The sequence below is a fragment of the Conger conger genome, chromosome 3, assembly GCF_963514075.1.
Source record: "Conger conger chromosome 3, fConCon1.1, whole genome shotgun sequence".
NCBI lineage: Eukaryota > Metazoa > Chordata > Actinopteri > Anguilliformes > Congridae > Conger > Conger conger.
The window spans coordinates 17,791,210-17,797,209 of record NC_083762.1 but is presented as its reverse complement, the minus strand read 5'-3'; the positions used below and the strand labels follow the sequence as shown (position 1 = coordinate 17,797,209).

The window sequence follows — 6,000 nt, the reverse complement described above, 5'->3', positions numbered from 1 at the left end:
ACTACAGAAGAGATACTATAAATACTCTGATGTCAGGTTAGTACACAATAAGAAAAAAGTCCAACAATGGCATTGTGGATAGGTAGAATAAAATATGGACAAATGAAACCACTGCAGTGGATTTTGCACTGGAAGAAGGATGTTTACGCTGAAAAGGATTTTCATACACACATACAGTGAATTTGCCCTGCTATCTGGTTAATTTGCATCTATTGGTCCTGGGGCTCTTTTTAAGGTCAATAAAATCATGAACACCAGTAAGTAGTAAGGCTCATTTTCCAACAATCTTCCGTACAGGAAGCGCAATGGCTACAAATGGATCTTTCAGCAAGACACCGAAGGAAAATTACTGATTTGGAATGGTTATTTTTGGGCTGGATGGAAGAAGGCAGTCTTGGGGCAGCACTGTGGAGTTTGCATGTTCAGTCTGTTTGCATGGTTCCTCCAACACCAAAAGACATGCATGTCAGGATAGGTATACTCCTGCCATTGCCTTTGCCCAAGGCACTGCCCTCAGAACTGGAGTTGGTCCCCGGGCGCTACACTGTGGATGACCACTGCTCCTAAGTAGTTAGGATGGGTTAAATTCAGATACAATTTACCCAATTACCTAACTTAACTTTATATCTCAACTTAAGTTCACAAGTGCAGAAATAGGATCTTGAAAGGTTTTGCATGAATGGTCAAAGATCACTCAATGTTCTTTCACTAATCTCATGTAACACGACAGAAGATGACTCAGTACTGTTATACAAAAGGAGGACAAATTACACAAAACAGGAGTGCCAATCATTCTGACACTTATCTTTTTCAGAAAATAAAATTATTACTTGGAGCAAAACATTTTCTTCAAGCATTTTTATTTTAATGAAAGAAAATATTTTCTGGGCATAAAACAGTAGCCTATTAGCTCATTAGCTGTGCTTCTTATTTTATAATGCTGCTTTTGTTCATCTTCATCAAGGTTGCCAATGATTTGGGAGGTGACTTAAATAACAGTCATGCCCATACACCAATGCCTGGCTCAGCAACACACACACACACACACACACACACACACACACACACACACACACACACGTGCAGACAGATACACACACACACCCCAAACACACACATACACACACACTCACACGTGCAGACACATACACAGACACATGTGTAGACACACACACACCCCAAACACACACAGGCACACATGCTGACAAGTACACACACACCCATAATATGCACACACACACACACACACACGCACACATGCTGACACATACACACACCCCAAACACACACAGACACACGCACACGTGCAGACACACACACACACCCATAATATGAACACACACACACACACACGCACACATGCGGACACATACACACACCGCAAACACACACAGATACACGCACACGTGCAGACACACACACACACCCTTAATATGCACACACACACACGCACACATGCGGACACATACACACACAGCGCAAACACACACAGACACACGCACACATGCAGACACACACACACCCATAACACACACAGACACACACCTCTCTCCCCAGCAGAGAACACAGCTGCTGGCTCTCTCCCTGTGAGGCTCAGCACTTTCCCCTGAGTGTGGGGGCTGCAGGTACAGTAACATCCATCCCGCTCATCTCATTAACACACACACTAAACACAAACACAGCACCGCCAAGTACACTAGTGGAGACATCTACACGCACACACATACACTAAACACACACACACATACACACACACATACACATACACATACACATACACATACACATACACATACACATACACATACACATACACACACACACTAAACACAAACACTGCTAAGTACATGAGTGGAGACATCTATACACACACACACACACACTAAACACTGCCAGGTACACAAGTGGAGACATCTACACACACACACACACACACACACATACTAAACACAAATACTGCCAAGTACACGAGTGAAGACATCTACACACACGCACACGCACACGCACACGCACACGCACACGCACACGCACACACACACACACACACACTAAACACAGCACCGTCAAGTACACTAGAGGAGACATCTACCCTACTGAATACACACACATGCATGCATACACACTCACACTCTCTCTCACACACACACACACACACACACACACACAGCTGTACACATACAGAAGTTAATTCCATAAGTTCATATTAAATAAATATCACTTTTTAGAAGACAGAAAAGAATTGGGCAGGTAAATGTTGATTTTATTTAGACTCAGTGCTGTAAACAGGATCGCCGTACATTGGACAAACCAGCGGATTATGTAAAAAGGGGAAAAGTGCTATGCACAGCCAGTCCCTCTCCCTTCCCTGAGTGTTGGAGTGACAGACAGAGTAGGAACTGCAGCGTTTAGGGACAGAAGCGTTCAGCATCAGCACTCAGCAGAGGGATCACATTACCCTGAGACAGCAGGGCCACAATACTGAGGGGGTTAGAGTGACAGAGGGCTGGACAAAGAGAGGGAGAAACACAGGACAGGAGAGAGATGGGGAAGAGATAGGGCTGAATGGAGGAGAGAGATGGGGAAGAGATAGGGCTGAATGGAGGAGAGAGATGGGGAAGAGATAGGGCTGAATGGAGGAGAGAGATGGGGAAGAGATAGGGCTGAATGGAGGAGAGAGATGGGGAAGAGATAGAGCTGAATGGAGGAGAGAGATGGTGAAGAGATAGGGCTGAATGGGGGATATGAGAGAGATGGGGAAGAGATAGGGCTAAATGGAGGAGAGAGATGGGGAAGAGATAGAGCTGAATGGAGGAGAGAGATGGTGAAGAGACAGGACTGAATGGGGGATAGGAGAGAGATGGGGAAGAGATAGGGCTGAATGGAGGAGAGAGATGGGGAACAGATAGGGCTGAATGGAGGAGAGAGATGGGGAACAGATAGGGCTGAATGGAGGAGAGAGATGGTGAAGAGACAGGGCTGAATGGGGGATAGGAGAGAGAGGGCTGAATGGGGGGAAGGGTCCATCCAGGAGAAGGGTCAAGAACTGGAAAAGGGAAGAAGAATATGAATGAGAGAGGGAGCGCAGTAAATTATTATTCAATTATTGATTATTGATTATTGAATCATTGAACATTTGTTCATTCAATATACAGTACTTCTGGGAGTTTCACCAGATCTCAATGAATAACATATGAGAATGCAGATGTCCCATATTTATGATTTTAAAACCTTATTGTAATCAAAATCCAAATGTACGTGGTTCCAGACCATATTGTTAAACATTTTTTAGAATTACTTTGCTTTGCGATCTAATCAGGAAAGCTTTACAAATAAGGAGTTATGCACATTTTTAAAAAGAATATTTGGAAAGAAGAAGCAAGGTTTGCAAAGGAAGCACTCTTCAAACTCACAGTAAGTCATATTGCTGTAACCACAAACGTGCAGTGACTGCTGTGTGGAGTCTGCTCATCCCAAAGCTTCACTTTTACATTATTGGCATTTGGCAGACGCTCTTATCCAGAGCGACGTACAGTTGATTAGACTAAGCAGGAGACAATCCTCCCCTGGAGCAATGCAGGGTTAAGGGCCTTGCTCAAGGGCCCGACGGCTGTGCAGATCTTGTTGTGGCTACACCGGGATTAGAACTACTGACCTTGTGGGTCCCAGTCATTTACCTTAACCACTACGCTACACTTCCCCCTCACGGTCTCAATATGGAGTTATAACGCCATACTCTCATGATTCTAAGCGGCTTTGATACCCTGTCATTGGCTTGCTGATGAAAATCTCAATGGCATTGCATGATACAAGAGACCAGGTTCATTTCGAGTTGAACTTGGCTTGATGAGCAGATGAAAGGATAAGCAATGTAGCTACTGGCGGATGATCAGATCTGTTTCGCTGGGTAGAGTCAGGACAGACTTAAATGACAAGGAGACTGAGATATAATTTATGCTTAATTAAAGTAATTTTCTTCTTGTTTTCTGCTTTCAACTTGGTTCAAAGTGTAATATTTTTACTGTCATTCCGTTAATGAGGTAAAGCATCCCTATATTGAATGAAATGAGATGCAGGGGGTTTATTACGTTTGAGACAACCATTCCAAGCGTCAACTCTCTATCAGCTACATATCTGACACAGCAGTCTTTTGAATACTTGAAAGTTATTACAATATTATCGCTCTGTAATGTTACCTACAGCATAGCTCAGCAAAATCATTTGGGTTTTTACTGCAGTGTCCTATACTATACAACTATGCATGTTTGCATACGATCTTTGTCTTTGGTGTATAGTCTAAGACTCATCGGTGAGCATTTTGTTTGTGTGTGACTACTGTACTTTGGTACCTCAAACAGTAGTCCAGAGGCCCAGGGTGACCATATTAAATTTAGGGATTGACAACTGATATCTGACTTGATAAAAAACTGGATAAAAGAATAAAGCATGCCAAATATCTGTCTATTATTATATGTGTTGAAAGAACACTTACCATAGCAGGACACAGTTGTACTTTCAGTGTATGGATTAAAACTGACACAGCAGCCATGATTTCATTAAATAAGCTTCTGTCCGATCAGCAAACAGCTCAACTCTAGAAGCTAACACCAAAATGATTAGCAAACTGCTGAAGTTTGAAGTCAAGCCTTTTCTAAAATACGGTATTGGAAATCATAAGTGAAGTGAGAAGACCCCAAGAGGTTTAAACATTCAGAAGCCATTTTGTCAGGTAGATGGTAAATGTTATGGTCCACTGGTTGAGTGAGAGTATGAATGTGAATATGCGATTTAAGCATTTTTCCAAAACTCAAAAAACACAAAATCCATTATGGCAGAAAGACACTGAAAGTGGAAAAAATGTATAATATGAGGAAAACAAAAGTTTCATAAAGTTTTAATAATTTAATAATCCAGGAAGAACAGTCTATTATAGCATCAGCAAGCTATTTAACCATGAAAGCCTGCCAACTTCTATGAGTTTCTGTTATACAGAGTTTTACACTTTCCTCAAAAGGCAGAGTATAAAATATGTCTAATATAATTAGGTTAATTTGCATCTAAGAATGTAATTCGAAATTAGAATTAGAATTAAAATGATTATTATTCATATTATTAATAATAATACAATTATTATTATTATTATTATTGTTATTATTATTATTATTGCATCAAATTCATTAAATAAAATCATCAAATCTCCTTAGCTTGAAAGCACTGAAATTCTGCCAGAAGGTGAGAGAGAGAGAGAGAGAGAGAGAGAGAGAGAGAGAGAGAGAGAGAGAGAGAGCGCGAGAGAGAGAGAGAGAGAGAAAGAGGGAGAGACAGGGAGAGAGAGAGAGAGAGAGAGAGAGAGAGAGAGAGACAGAGACAGGGAGAGAGAGGCAGGAGGGACACAGGGAGAAGAAGGGTACAGGCCAGGTAGACGGATTGGAAAGGGAGAGAATGAGTGCTGACATTTGTCAGTTAGGCATTTAAGCAGAAAGATCATTTCATTTCTAATGCCCATAGATGCTATGGGTACGTCGCTCTGGATAAGAGCGTCTGCTAAATGCCATGTAATGTAATGTAATGTAATGTATGGGAATATAAGCATGAGACATGGATGTGGTTGTTTCTAATGCCCATTGACGCTGAGGGGAATGGGAGAACAAGGAGGAGGCATAGATGGGGGGGGGGTGCGGGGGATGGGCGGGCATGAAAACAGGATGCCATGGTGGCTCTGGAGATGGAGAGAGAGGGAGAGGGAGAGGGAGAGGGAAAGAAATGCTCATTCCTGGGCTTGTGCAGCCAGTATAATAGTCATTCAATAAGAGGATTTAACAGATTATAGGAGAGATAGGCTGTACTTTACCAACCTGAACACAGACAACAGTATACATCGAACATGCTGAAGACCCAAGCTTATGTGCGTCTGTTTGCTCACATAAACTGCACACACACACACAAGCATGCACACACCCACACACCATTTTTAATTAATATATACGTCAAATCCACCCTCAG

At 42.2% G+C, this 6,000-nt stretch overlaps 1 protein-coding gene across 3 annotated transcripts in view; it reads right to left on the bottom strand.

Annotated features, from left to right (window-relative positions):
- The window catches only part of LOC133123267 (disks large homolog 4-like), a 149,232-nt gene that overhangs the window by 68,355 nt on the left and 74,877 nt on the right, over positions 1-6,000 (bottom strand). The window lies entirely within an intron of this gene.